At 39.3% G+C, this 15802-nt stretch overlaps 1 long non-coding RNA gene across 1 annotated transcript; it reads left to right on the top strand.

Annotated features, from left to right (window-relative positions):
* The first annotated feature begins 916 nt into the window (after nucleotides 1-916).
* On the top strand, nucleotides 917-7752 carry LOC106936212 (uncharacterized). Its single transcript, XR_001422080.1, has 3 exons — nucleotides 917-1070; nucleotides 3695-3700; nucleotides 7740-7752. It is a non-coding gene; the product is annotated as an uncharacterized LOC106936212 (long non-coding RNA).
* Nucleotides 7753-15802: the final 8050 nt, after the last annotated feature.

Below are 15802 nucleotides of genomic sequence, written 5' to 3'. Positions count from 1 at the left end.
CTCTTCCCAAAGCCAGAGGACGAAGGGAGCGAAACCTGCGACGGCATTTACATTTAAATTATACAGCTGCCGCGGCGCAATGCCAGTGTGGGCGCACAAAGGCTGATTGAGATGTATTTTACATGTGGAGGTGTAAAAACCTGCGCCCTTAGTCACGGTTTCTCCTACGTGGTTCGGTTTCTTCTGCTGAGAATAACTTTTAGGATTAAATTCAACTGTGAAAGACTTCTACTAGCACTTCGTTTGTGTTCCTTCGATCCTTTAAAGTCGTCTTCATCAGCAGATGTTTGGGTTTCTGAAGGTTCTTCACTCATATTTCATCTTTTTTCCACTTTAATAATAAACAGTATTTAGCAATAACTGGCAATGAGTTTCTAATATCACAGTGGAGGAATTTTGACCCAGATAGAGTATTAATTCAGTCACATTGGAAGGTTTTCCAGTGTTTTTAATATAATAATAACATAGAAACCCCAGCAGACTTGAGTCTATTCCACTCTAATTCCTCTATTTTGTTTTTTTGGAGACAATCAGAGATGGACTTGCTGGTGAACTTCGGACAATCGTCCCACTGAGGAGCTTAAGTAATGACAAAAATCTGATGTTTTTACAATTTTTTTTACAACCTAAACCAGTCTGAACAACCAAATTCCAATCTTTTCACCCCAAAACAAAATCGATTTGGGTCACTTCTACATGTGGAACTAAATGGTACCCAATTGTATGATAACTCTGGTCCACCCAGAAACCTCACTCTCGGTTTGGTTGAAGTGAATTCTGGTGTGATTTGAATGCATATCTGAACCAGAAACCACTCCAAAAGCAGGAAGTGGACTATAACGCGGGGCATTCTGGGTAAATACAACCAAAACAAACGCACTAGCTTATTGCTACCAGGAGAAGTAACTCGTTGTCTTTAGCTAAAGACAAAATCTGACTCCACTCCATTTTTGTTTACATTTCATGAAGAATGAAGTTGAGCTTGGTGTCTTCAGAGGTTTTCATGTCGTTTTCTTCAGTGGTTCTTGGTGCAGCGCCCCCGCAGGTGAGGAGGAGAACAGGTATTTAAAGTTCTGTTCTTTTGAAGAGAACAAATGCTCCAATACTGGTCGCCAATTAAACCAATCCTACTGGACAATCAGGAATGAAAACACAGAAGTTCGGAGTCGCTCTTTGACCTCACAGATGAGTCGGTTATAAAAATTGGACTTAAATTATCACAACAATTACCGTTTTGGTGATATTCTAGTTGATTTCCTTCGCACATTGTCAACTGAGCCAAAGTCCAGTCTGGAGATAAATCCAGATAAAGATCTCCACCGGCGCATGGGGCGCGCTGAACAAATGTAAACAACAAGTGCACAAACAGCCGTGACAGCTTTGCAACAAATGCTCTGAAGTCGGTTTCTCCCCGCGGTGTTTTTGTGTCCCTGAACGCGCCAGATGACCCGACACACATGAGCAGGCACGCAGTGGTCGGTCCGCAGCTGCCTGCTCTCAGCCAGAGACGAGGCCGGTCGGTAGTCGGATACCACCGGCAGAGATGTGACATTTACAGTTTCTTTTTCCTGACAAACCTCTGACAGCCGGCTCCCGCGGATCATTATCAAAGCATTTCTGTCTGTATAATCGAGATGAATGCTCACGAACACAAGCGCCATCAGTTTTGTGGAGGAGCAACTCTCGAGGAGGTTCTTTTAACTCATACATTCCCATTTTTTATTTATTTTTTCCTCCCACAGACGGATTTGTTGCGCTGACAATGTTTCCGTCGACTTATTGAATCTCCGGCAGAAAAAGGGGGCAATCTGGGAGGCGGGCTGCAATCTAAAACATTGATAAATAAATGCAGGGGGATATGAATATGGCTGTTTGTTTGTTTGTGCTGGGTGTCGATTTAATCCCAGCTCGCCTTTTACAAAACTGATTGGTGTCGCGCACCGCAATTAACTCCCCCAGCTCCGTCTATAAATCAACTTCCTGAACTCTGTGATGGAGGAGATGATGCTTTTGGAAATTAGCACCATCCGACCGACGCTCCGGAGGGATGGAAAATATAAAAAACCCAGAAAGATGAAGGGCTGGATTTCTGTAATATCTGATATTGACGTGGAGAATCACGCTGATTCTTGGCGGCGCCGCGGGGGGAAGATGCGAGCGTACTTTTTCATCTTAACTGATCGCTGTTTTGGTTCCCATTGAAGCGCCGCCGCCGCCATTATGAGGCTTTTACGTCGTAACACTGATCCGTCTGCGTCCACTGTTGCTTTACTTATTTATGTTTCATTTACAACTCCTGGTGTGAGTGTTCCCAGATACACAGAGCGTATTTGTGTGTGTGTGTGTGTTCCCTGATAGCACTAATCCTGTTTACTTCCCTTTCCTCTCTTCTTCAACTTCCTCGTCTTGCAGGCCTATCCGTGGCTCCTGCCCCGGCCATCCAGAACAAATGGAGAAACCCTCCGCCCTCTCCAAATATTTGATGCCCTCTCTGAATATGTAAACCGCAGCAGCAGAGGCAACGCTGAGAAATTACCAGAACTATCTGGGCCATTGACAGGCCTCCCCTGTGGTCAAATGAGCCCCCTCCTTCCCGACCACTCCGGATTCTTTGGCTCTCCGTAGATAACCAGCAGGGGGGAGGAGATAAATTTGGGCCAGTTCTGGCACTCCAATGTGGGGAATTTAGACAAGTGTGTCTGTGGTGTGGCACTTCACCCCTGAAAGGAGATTTGTGAGGTGTAGAAAAAAAAAAAAAACATTCTTACCAACTGGTTTGCCTAAATTGGACCAATATGTCCAGGAAAGAATATAAACGTTTTACGTCAGTTAATATCAATAATTATTATTATTTTTTGTTTTCAATAACTGAAAAGCAGCCAAACTGTTAGCATGATTGTTTTAACCAGGCCGTTGTTTCTTATTTTTAAGTCGTCATGAAGCGAAACTTTAAACTGCTGCTATGCCAGATACTCAACAAGTTGTTGCTAGGCAACCAAAGAGTGAGTGAGTGTTGATTCCACCAACCTAGCTTAGCGGCTAGAGCCTTTCTGGATTAAAGTTCAGTGATTATTCTATAAACTGAATATTCTATCATTATATTATCAATATATTATCAGTATTATCAATTAATGTCGATCACATTTCTATAGTGATATATATTGCTATTGATTTATTATCTGTACTAATATTTGTGGCGAATTCTAGACTCAAAAGTTGACCTTGAAAAGCTACTTCACTGTTAATTAGACTTTTATTTGAATTTTTTACAATGAAACTTCCTCTATTTAAATAAAATTGTTATATAAATAAGTGTGTCTAATTTTGAGGGGTTTTTTTGACAGACACTCATCCTGTTTATTAAAATTACAAGTTTTTTACTACTGAAAGTTTGATTTTTAGCTTCAACTTTTCTAATTTGATGAATTTGAAAAATGTGGAAATTTTCACAATTTAGAAAGTCAACTTTAAGGCTTTTAAAATCTAAACTTAATACAAATATATTTTTAAGTATGTTACAAAGGTGAATTTATAAAAAGGTATTTGGTTTAAATATTCTCCATGTTAACTTGTAGCATGTTGCCAATGTTGATCTTTTTAAATCTCCTTTTGATAAAAACTTAAAATCTGCACTAGAATATTTCACATTTATATTACTGATGTAAAACTAAAGCTCCTGTTTCTTGCTACAAAGTTAGTTGTATAATAGTTTTGTCTTATTTGCACTATAAAATAGACCAACAATACTTGGTAATATTTGGTGTTTTTGCAGTGTTTTGTCTAAATTTGTTGACATTTCAGGGTAAACATCTCACAAACAGAATGCTAAACCTCTTTAATCTCTATTTCTTGTTCTGCCAGCAGATCATTATGGGAAAATTAATTATTTTCATCAATATTAAGCTCCTGTATCTTGTTGAAAAGTTATGTGGAAGTCAGTTTAGTCTTATTTCAAGTCTACTATGGCATTTGCACTGGAAACTAAATAAAACTACTTTGTGTTTTAGCACTGTACATGTGTAGTTTTATAAATGTTTCTGAGTTAAAGTGAAAACCAGAGTTTAGAAGCTGCTCCCATCCCTTCTGTTGAACGTAGTTTTGATTTAGGTGGCAACATTTGAACCATTTGTGAAATCGGTGACCCTCTGGCGCTCGCGCGGCCTCTCTTGGCTCGTGGCGGCGTCGGGGGAAATCCTAATTCACAGAAGCCGTGGCCGCTCCTCAAACCCGCCGGCAGATGCTCCCTGCGTCCCGCCTCGCCAGCCAACATGCCTGTGTCTGTCCGGACGCGTCATCTGTCCATTCGTCCGTCCATCTGTCCGTCAACACGGCGAAGCAATGAGAGGACTGAGATATGTGTTGCCTCAAATAATGTCTAAAACTAGAGGAGAGATGATTTATTGAAGGCAATATGTTCGTGTTAATCATTTACTGGGTGACGTGTTTGAGTGCCCACATTGGCTGATGAATGATTGATGGCAACATGTTACTGTTCAGACTTCTTCTTCTGTTGTTTTTGGATATTTTGAGACAATTGTTAAAGTTTCTAATTGAGTAGAAATTGGTTTAGGTGACGAGTGAATATTGAGTTCAAATCAGTACGCAGACGGAGAACCAAGTGGACGATTTTAGCCAAACGAAGCGTCAATATCTCACAAATTTACACTTAAGTGACAAGTAACCAGTTCAAACGGGTACAGAGACACGATTGAATTGGTAAATTGGTAGATTTTGAAATTGTCAATTGATTTTCAAAACCAAAGCAACTTTTTTTTATACGCATTTTGAACTATTGTGTTAGAAAAGATTGAAATTCTAAATTTCACACAAAAGTTTTTACACTTTTCCAAAAAAGAGTTAATGCGCTAAAGGAGCCGAATTAGTTCAGACTTTCTTAAATTCACCATCCACTGGTGGGTCTGTGCCGTACCAGGGGCACAAACTATGATAAATCTTCAGCTCGAAGGGAAGAACTCTTCATTTTTTTTCTTTGTGTTCTCCATGCTAGAAATCTAAACGTAGTTGTCCGCCATCTTGTCTCGAGCATTTATTAACTCTTAGACAATAAATTGATGAAAATACGAAAACAAAATAACTTTATTTAGTTTCTCCCTTGGAAAGCACTGCTGAGATTTTGCTTTGTGTTCTTAAAAATGAAAAAAATGGAAGTACAATGATACACATCTTTAATTTTGCATGTTTTATGTGAAAATCCTCCATTTTCTCACCAAACTGATCGTCACGACTTGTGAGAATCTCCCCAGAACCTACAGATGGGAAACTTTCTCGACAGCACACTTGTTAATGAATAAATCATCCCGTTAATGGCAGAAAGTTTGTTTGCCTCGTGTGTTTTTGTCCTGATGAACCCTGGAAAGGTCCGCCGGCCATCTGCGGCCGCACGCCAGAGTGTGTGTCTCTATTTTGGTGTGTGTCGGCGTCCGGCGTCCACTGGGGACGCTCGGCTGCTGCCCCACTTTCCCCGCTCTCATGTCGGAGCAGGACCATCTGACGGGACGGCGTGGGGGGGTTCGCCAGCGTCGCATGTCTATATTTGGCTGCTGCCAGAGCCTGGCGTTGCAGTTGTTTTCCAAAATGCAACGGGGCAATCGATGATAATGAGGTAGGACATTTTAATTAGGACTGTTGCAACCTGGGTAAGGCGTGCAGGAAGGAGGAGGCAGAGGGGGGCTCTGGTTGCCATAACAACACCTTCTGGGAGTTTGCCGCCGCATTTTTTAGGAGGAAATTCAAAATTGAACAGACTGGTTTAGTTTAACAAACTAAAGTCATGATCATGTTTTACAGGGTTGTAATAGTTTTGGGTTTTTCACTGGAGTTTAGTTTTATTTCATTGCAACAGAAATCTGGAATAAACTTCCTGAAAACTGCGAAACTGCTGAAACACTGAGTTCCTTTAAATGAAAACGAGAAACTCACTTGTCAAAGTTGATTTTGAACCATAATTAATGGAGCATTGACCAACATTTTGATGTGTATTGATGTTTAGAAATATAATTTGTTACTTTTTTCTCAAATTGATGACTGTACATTGTTTCTGTGTTTTTATGATGTAAAGAACTTTAAACGGCTTTGTTGCTGAAATATGATTTACAAATAAACCCTATTGATTACAATTTAATTTATAAACCAGGTTTAAAGCAGGTTTTGTAATGGTTTTGGGTTTTTCCTTCATAGTTTAGTTTTATTTCCTTATTAAGTGAAATAATCTGCTAGATCATTGTTAGTATTTTTAGCTACAGATGCATCTTTTGCTACAAATGACTAAGAAATACTATTTACAAATGAATTAAATTGTTTATTTGCATCTTTTAATGTATTTCTAAAACCACCTAAAAAGGCTTAAGTGGTTTAGTTATTACTTTTTGAATCCAAATCGTCAGAGTAATTAACTAAATTAATAGTTGCAGCCTTAAAATAAGCATATTATGGCAGTGGAAAGCCACGTTTGACTGATGTTAATATTACAGGAACTGAACTTTCCATCTAAATAAGAGCAACTCAATGTGAACACTTAATTTTCTTTAAATCTTAAGTTTTCTCTGAATGACAACGCTGCACATCGTCCACATCCAGCCTGTCCTGCCATGCCTGCAGGTCGTTAGAAGCCATTTGCACATTGTGAACTCAAGTGGTAAGGAGGAAAAAAATACGGCAAAATTCATAACAGTGCAAGAGATCGGACCAAAAACCGCCTGCAGGAAAATCACACTGTTGTGAAAATGAAACGTATCAAGTTTAAAAAAGGTGAAATATTTAAGAAATGTTTATGTTTTTAAAAATAAATGCATAAGGAATGAGAAATCACCTACAAATGAGAAATATTTTTGATTCCAAGCAACCTTTTGTCCTGAAACTGTTTATGTGGAATCAGGAAAATAAATCTTTCATGAATGGAAAGAAGGAAAAAAAAAAAAGCAGTTTTTTTATGCAGTGGCTATATGTGTGCAGGATGAAAACAAAGCAATAAACCCACTGACACTTTTATTTAATATTCACTGTGCATCCCCAAGCAAAAGCGACACAAGGTGTTGGAAAAAAAACACGGAAGATGTGGAAAAGTTGGAAATAAGCGCATGAATAATCCTGTGCAGTAAAAAGAGAAGCGGTCAGTTCCTGGTGCAAAACCTGGGAAAGCCAATGGCGATCGGCGCGCTAATCAACTAAAGGCAACATCAGAAAGAATAGGTAATTTGAGACACAAAAAGAATAAGTAATTTGGGAGGCGCATACCCAAGCGGCCAAATTATTTATGCCTTATAGAGACTGGGGTGTGTGCATTCATTTGCAATTAAGCAATGCGCTTTATTACCTGTCAGCCCAGAGTCCCGCTCTGCGACGCCTTTAATTACACAGCGAGGTGCAGAGGCACTTCCTGCTGGAAGGGAAGGAGCTTCCTCTGGAGCCAAGATGGCGGCCAGGTTTAGAAAAACGTTTCTAATACTTTCTCTCTTAATTAACTTCAGTGAAATGTTAACTTCAGCTTTGCCTTATACTGAAGGGTTTCAGACTTCTGAGGTCTATAATGTCAACAAAGAGGGAAATAATTAATGTTGAGTCTTTTGTTAAAAAGAACAAGATGTTGGTTCATCTAGTTGGATGAATCAATATAAACCCTGAAGTGGGTCAAGAACTTTTTTCACTTATTTATAGGTCAGTTAGCCATGTTGGGATCAAAGGTCAATGCTCTATAAGCGCCCCCTAAGTGGTCAAATAAGTAGTTTAGGCTGAACTGAAGTGGAGATTCTTCAAGCACATTAAGTAGAAATGAGTCAATCTTCATCTGAGTAGACAGAGAGTCTGCACAGGATGGATGGTAATTAAATATGAAAGATGGATGGATGGATGGATGAACGTTTGGACAAGCAGTCTGATGGGAGTTTATTTGAATGGATGTACACTTGGATGGATGGATGGACGGACGGACAGACGGACGGATGGATTACAGTTGGCTGGATGGACAGATGTACAGATGAATGGATGGATAGTTGATTGGATGGATGTTCGGTCAGTTGGATGGATGGTTGGTTGCTTGTACGATTGGAGGTGCAGTTGGTTGTATGGTTGGGTATTTAAATGGCTATATGGTTGGATGGATGGTTGTGTGATTGGACTTACTGATATATGAACAGTTGGATGTACATTTCAATGCTTGGTTGGTTGTTCGGTTGCATGTATCTAATGAAGGATCCCTATCCAACAAATCCGTTGTTTCTGATCTCCTCCCAGTCAGGAAGTATCAGATTCAGACTGTTGACCTTTGACCACCAGCCTCTCTGCTCATCAGCGGAACTTCTTCGACTTCGGCCCAGCAGATCCCCGGTTCTGATTGGCTCCCAGCAGAACTGAAGCTGGCTCCCGTAAGAGCAGATCTCCTGTTAAGTATGGGAACCCTGAGAGGACAAACGTTGGAAGGAATCTGCTTTCCTTAAATAAACGCATCCGTCTGGGGAATAAAAAAAGGTTTCCATACATAATTAAGAGGATACATCGTTAGCGGCCCGACGTGTCTTTGTGCTGCACCTTGCAGGCGTTCGGCACACAGGGAAGGCTTTATTTAGAAGCACCAGACATGGGGAGCATTTACATTTCAGACTTTACTCTTTCAAGAATAAGGAGGGCGATCCAAGATCTTTCACTTTATAATTCCACATGAAAAAAATGAAGAAAAGTGAAATAATTTATCAAAGAAAAAGAAGCTACAGCACACAAACAAATTAGCTGAGTTAAAACAGCAGGTCAATATGAGGAAAATAACCTCCTTACCACTGTTCAGTACGGTAGAAGATCTATGATGGTGTGGGCTTATTTCACTTTCAAATGTTCAAAATATGTCTAAAGCTTCAGCTGCTTTACTAATTCTCTTAAACACCCATTGTGCAACACCTAGTTTGGAACAAAATCCAGAAAAACAGTAGTTATAATAATAAGCTATAAGCTACCTCAGCTATTAGCACGTTAGTGGATATAAAACCATATAGAACCAAACCTTCAACACAGATGTCCAACTTTATTCATCTAAAAGTTTACAAAAGACAGACTAGAAAATGCATCTAGAAGAATTCATTCAAGAGAATTAGCTAAGTGGAGTAACACTTCCAAAGCTAGTAAAAGGGCTAAAGAGCTAGCCTAAATGTTAGCTCTGCTATTAGTACATTTACAAAACAGAATAATTTAAAATCTATCCAGACAAACAAATATAGGCTCAGCAAAGTGCGCTAACAGTTCCAAAATTAGCAATAGGGGAAAAGTGTTAAACTAAATGTTAGCGACGCTAGAAACATATGTTGAACTTTATTAAAAATAAAAAAAAAACTGATTAACTGAAATGGATCCAGAAAAAATATTTAAGGGAACCTAGCAGTTTCAAAGTTATCAAAAGGGCTAAGATGAAAGTTAGCTTAGCTCTATGGCATATTTCCAAAATAGCTCGATTTTAAATGTATCCAGAAAAATTTAATTAGTGGAATTAATAGTTTCAAAGTTAGCAAAAGAGGCTAAATCACTAACCTAAATGTTAGTGACTTAGCAAAAGGGCTAACCTAACTAATTTAAAATATATCTATAAAACCACTACATGCTATTAGCACCTAATAGTTTCAAAACTAGCAACAGGGCTAAAGTGCTAAGCAAAGCATTAGCTACACTGTTATCAAATTTGCAAAACAGCTTAATTTAAAATGTATCAAGAATTAGCTAAATTAACTAAAACTTTCAAAGTTAGCAAAAGTGCTAAATCACTAATTAGCTAAAAGCTAATTCCACTATTAGCACATTAGTGGTTCTCACCACTGCTCAGACATAAAACCATAAGACTAAAGAGTCTTAATTTGAATGTTCTGGTAAACATTTTCATGAACATGAGTACACCCTGTCACTGAACGAGTGTTTTCTCCTTTTTCCACCCGCTTCATGATCACATATCCGCCGTGCTCAGAAGAAGCTGCTCATCACCCCTCCAAGGCCCTGCGAGTCATCATCCAAGTCACAGTCGCAGTGTGTAGTCAAACTTTAGGAGCGCTCCGGGGGTCCATCGGCGGGAAACTAGCGCTAATTGTGGTAATGAGCTTGTTTGGATAAGCCCTCCGTTTCCCCCTCTCAGCGGCGCAAGAGGCCATCTGACTTCCAGACACTTCCAGGCCCAATCGGGATGGACCGGCTCCGACTGCGACACTCCCCCGCCGCTGCCGCCTCGATCATCACTAGCGATAAAAGTATCTGACACAGAGGCGTACAGTCATCCATCATCGCTAGTTTGAGACGCAAGTTTAGCTTCTGCGTTCGCTAGCAGTGAGGGATTACAGGATCTTTTGTTTTGATGGCCCTTCCTTAATGGGGCCGCATTAAGGGGAAATCCTAGGGGCCGGTTTTTGGGTGATTAAGCAAGCAACACATTTACAAGTCACTAATTGAGAGAACAATGCCAGAAACCCAAAGAGGGCAGAGCTGTAATGAAGTGCGGCTTGTCAGGACACCGCGTCCTGCTCCAGATACAGATGTGTTTGTTTTTACTCACTGATGAGCTAAAAATCAGTGGCAGCCCAAAAGCCAACGACTAGCATGAAGAAGATGCATCATTTCCCTTCTGATTCAGCAGAACTGGCCATCAGCTTTATCATTCTGAGTCCAGTTCTCTGAATTCACCACAAACTAACAAGACAGCACATTGTCTTTGTGACCTATGAGCAGGCAAAGCATTAAACAAGATTTATTGGTACCAAGAAAGGTCTTGGTATGCAAAGTCAACAGATGTTTATCCAAAAGAAGAGCACTTTGTGCTCAAGCTGCGGCCTGCGGCTACGTTTCAGCAGTTATGCAAAGGTTTGAAAGCCCCTTGTTCTTAAAAAATGCGACATTCAAACCTCAGTGGAGGAATGTTCTCACGCAAACTCTCCCCATCCTCACCTGACATGAGTTAAAGGGACATTTGATGCTGATCTCTAACTCTAAATGCCGCTTTTAAACAGGAAAGGCGTGGCCAGGACAAGCAGATGATTAGCGCTGTCCGGCTCCTTCGCTGGGCCTGAATGCTTTGATCAAGACATCTAATGGTCCAGATCGTTTCATGTGAACTTAAATATATTCCAACAGCTTCCAAGGCCATAAATAATAAAAGCAATGTCCGTTTTCACCCTAACCTTCTGGTAATGGTCTTTCTGGAGGACTTTTAAAGACTTTCTAGAAACTTTGGCTCCTTTTTTACTTCCATGCAATCCAGTTCCAGACTAGCTAAAGAGGAATGTTTTATTTGTTTGTCCAATAAATGTCCATTTAGAGATGAAAAGCCTCTAAAACTCAAGTGCTGAACCAGTTTCACCCAAAATACCAAACTTTAGCAATAGTATGCTAGCTTAATTTAAAGTTTGAGAGCTGAAAAGCCTCTCAAAACCCAAATTATCTTCCATGCTAATCTGACTTTCAGCCATATAATCCAACAAGGAACATAACTGTACACTGTTAGCCAACCATCTTCCATAGTTTAGCTAGTGCCTTGAAACAGAGCAGCTAATGTTGCTAACTCTACAATGAAACCATCCAGACTGAGCTCTGATTGGTCGGCCCTACAGAGGGCGGAGCTTTGTATAAACCTCATAAGCCCCGCCCACTTAGAGGAGGGGTTCATGATTGCAAGGAGGCCATTGTCTGCCTAGCAACAAATATATATATATATATATATATATATATATATATATGTTTGTATATATGTAGCTCACGTCACGTTTTAAATATTTATACACAATATATTCACATATATATTATATATTTACAATATTTTGCAAGCAATATTTCTATACTTTAATTACTCGTATGCTCTTAGTTTGACACAGTGCAGTGTGAGACTTGTGTGGAAAACCGGTGGTTTTATTTGTGTCATTTGCCGGTGATTAATGAAACATGCTCCGATCCATCAATCTGTCCCCGTCTTTGTTCACACTGCAGTGAAATCAGGTTAAGCAGCGATGTCAGATCTGGCAGCAGATGTGCAGCTCAGGTTGTTGTGTGCTGCTGCCTCGTGGCCTAATTAAAGAAAAACCCAAGCAGCCAAATGAAGCTGCAGTCACCTGAGATGAAGGACACATCCTCTGTGCCAGGAGACGATTCATATTTGATTTTTTATTTATATTTCTGTGCCGTGCAACACTCGGGGAGAAAAAGAAGTGGGTCAGCGAGCAGAAACCAACTTTGAAACATTTGTGTTGTCAGTCTATCTCTGGTTAAACATACTTCTGTATCCCATTTCCCCGGTGCATATTACTCATTAAAAATGTTTAACAACATTTTAATTGAAGAATTAATTACCTTCGGCTGCGCAAAATCCTCCTAAATTTCACCAGGGGAGTCGTCAGAGGAGCAGACGTAGATGCAGGGAAGATTACATCAGCAACAGAATGTGAGTCGACGGCGAGAAGCACGTGAAATTCACGAGGAAACACGTCGGTGAGCGAAGCGCTACGATGTCCCACCAAACGTGTGACTTCGGCCCACCGAGCTGCAGGACAAACGTCATTTATATCCTCCAAGAATTCAACTCTGAGACGATCAGGGGAGGAAGCACCAAGTTCAGGGGTGACCAAATTATTCACAACGTGGGAGAGAATTCCATTTTGTTTTTCCAACTTAAAAGCAAATAGATTACAGTTTCTGTTTTCATAACAGTTTATGTGGTATAGAAAATGAGAAGTTTGCTTTGAGTAAAAAGTCGCTGGGTGTTTAAAATGTAAAAGTAAAATGCAACAATTTTTGTTAAAGAAGAATTAAATTTGTTATTGAAATTCTCTTCCTAAAAAATTTACAAATTTAAAAACTGCAGTTCAGGGCCACACAAAATTCTTCAAAGCCCACAAATGACACTTTGGACACCCACAATGTCACATTTGCCCAAAACAAACTGCAACAATTTGTAAAAAATTGATTAAGTGTCCAGGAACATAAAATTGAGAGCCATTTCTGTCTATGTAAGTAAAATAAGAAAGTAAATCTACAGTTCGAGCTTTAATTAAAGCAGAATACGAATGTGAAAAAGCAAAAAGAAGAAGAAAACTTTTCATTTTTACACCAAACTGTAATGTATTTTTGCACTAGCTGGGAAAATACAATGTTTGGCAAAAGTATTAACTTTTTAAAGTTAAAACAAAATAAAAATCTGATTTAGTCACTGACTGAAGAAATAAAGTTGTTTTTACATGTTTGACCAAACTTGTGAAGGTGTTGGTATATTTTAATTTGGTGTACTGGTGCAGAATTATCCAATAAATTAGTAATTCATTACATTAATGTCTCTCTTTTTTTTTTAAATAAACATTTTATGTCAGTTCAGCTGGTTCCCTGAATCGGATCAGAATCAGAAGAGAAAACTGGATCAGTGCATTCCTAAAATCCCAGTAAATCACATGAAAGTTTGTGGTTTTAATGTAAACACCCCATAAATATCAACAAATGTATATTGTTTGATACTAACGGTACTAAATGTACGTTAAATGCTAAAGCCGACATGAATTTGTCAGCAATCAACCTCCTTTGTGCTCGAACAGTGAACCTTGTGGCTCACACCTCTCCCCCCCTCCTGCCTTTGTCTGTCTCCTCTCTGCTATTTAGCCCTTGCATTTGATTAGTTAATTGCCCCCCTCCTCGTTTCCCCCCTCCAGTCCTCAGGTGGAGGCAGAGCGCGAGGGCTTCTCATCCAGCCAAGCTGTTCTTTTGGACGGGAAAGGAGGCAGCTGTGTTTACAGCCCGGGTCCTGGCGTACATTTAGCAGAATCTATTATTCATATCGCTCAGTATCAGAGCGAGATCTCCAGCCACCTGTCTCGCTGACAACCTCCCCCCCCCGCTGCCGCCCGAAACCCCGCCGCCTCCTTTTGTGGCGCTCTTCCGTTCGGAGCAAATTACGCTCGTCGTGATGAATTGGGTTTTTATGAGCGGGCCCGGCGAGGATTTCTGCGGATCATCAGTGGTTCCTACCTGGAGCCTTCTGTGTTTGGTGATGTCGCTACACCTGTTAGCATCTCTGATGCCTCTTGGCTACCTGAGGAGTCTCCCCGCTTCCAACCCGTGTGAACATTTTTAATTAACGGGGAACTCCACCATAACTTAGAACGCGATTCATAATTTATAAAGATTTCTGCTTTCATCTCCACTAGTTTGCATAAAACTAATTACTCCATAAACGGCGTTCATTACAAAATGTATATTTTCTCTTTGCAGACATGAAGAGAAGAAAAGTATCCCTGAGTTACCAGCTGTAAAAGTTCAGGTAAACTGCAAAGAGACAGCAGTACATGCATTTTTAAAGCTGTTTTTACATGTCTTGGCATAAAATTAAAGTTAGAAAAGCTTTAAATGCTTTTACACTTCAAGAAGTGACCAGAGAAAAGACAATTTAAAAAATAAATATTAAGATTTTCACTAAAAATGAACAATTCAAGCTTAGATCTGATTGACCTGGTTCCAAAACTAAATACAACATGGAGACATAAAAATGCATTTATGTTAATACGCTAACAGCAAAGCGCTAACTTAGGAAACAATTAGCAAACTTAGCTCTCCCCAAATGAATTAATAGAGAATTAATTTATTGTTTTAAGTTTCAGTTAAAGTTTTACATCTGTGTTGATGTCTTGGTTATCAATGAGTAGCTAAATGTTTATATTCATGCTCTCATATTCATGTAATAACACATTTGTTCCTGTTGAGGGCGATGTACTGTATTATTGGCACATTATGTGTCTGAATATGGTCGAAGTTAGCGCTTTCTCATTAGCTTCTGCTAAATACCGTGTTGGTGTTGCACGTTAGCGAAAGCGGTACAATTGTTTGTGGTTAGCGCTACTAACTTTTTAGTTAGTAGTGGCCTCCACTGCATATCAGGTGCAGTGGAGGCACTGCACCTGATATGCAGGTGCAGTGCCTACGCTGAATTCATTTTGATTCCAGAGGCTGGATCTTACTAGATTAATGCTAGAAACGCTAACCTCATAATCCAACATGGGCGCCTTTCACACATTCAGTGCTGATAGCTTACTGCTGTTGTTAAAATGTTAAATCTATGGAGTAAAACAAAGAAAAAATACTTTGTTTCTGTTATAATTTAGCTGCATCCCAATTAGGAAATCCCACTAATTTGATTTGTAGCTGCACATTTAATGAGTTAACATTCCAAGATTTGATACATATAAAACTATTTGCAGTATTTTACTTGATGTAAATATTTACTTGATGTAAAATACTGCAAAATCGATGTCTAAAATTACACACAGAAACTTTATTCTGTCAAAGTACAGGAAGAACAGTTGTCCATGTCACAAATCAGACTGGAATTGTTTAAGTTCTGTTAGACAATTTAGGCTTCTTCAAAAAGATAAAAGTAACAATAGTCATGCAGAAAGTGATAAACAGTTACGTAGTTTTTGTAACAGAACCTAAAAGTGAATTAGTCTATTTGTTTGAAGAAAAAAAACAATTGAAAATAATTGAAAATAATTGCCTACTTTGTCACAAATACTGTTACAAACATTTGTTTTTGTCTAAAAAAAGGGGTGGGGCCTTCTCAAGGAAAAGGAAGTTAATAAACTCTATAGAGGCTATGAGGGAAAAGCTTAATATGTCAAAATAAAATAACAGGTATTGAGAAAATTTTGGGTTACAAAACAAGAAAAAAGATATATTTCAAAATATATTTCTGAATGTAAAACACCTGGGAATCTCAACTTTCACTGGAGTCCATTAAAAACTATAATCCTCACAATTCAAGACAATTTTTTAAACATATTTTTAACATTTG

This window comes from Poecilia latipinna, unplaced genomic scaffold, assembly GCF_001443285.1.
Source record: "Poecilia latipinna isolate Pla-1442-1.1 unplaced genomic scaffold, P_latipinna-1.0 Scaffold2098, whole genome shotgun sequence".
Classification (NCBI taxonomy): Eukaryota; Metazoa; Chordata; class Actinopteri; order Cyprinodontiformes; family Poeciliidae; genus Poecilia; species Poecilia latipinna.
The sequence above is the reverse complement of the archived record's forward strand: the minus strand, read 5'-3'. Positions and strand labels throughout refer to the sequence as shown.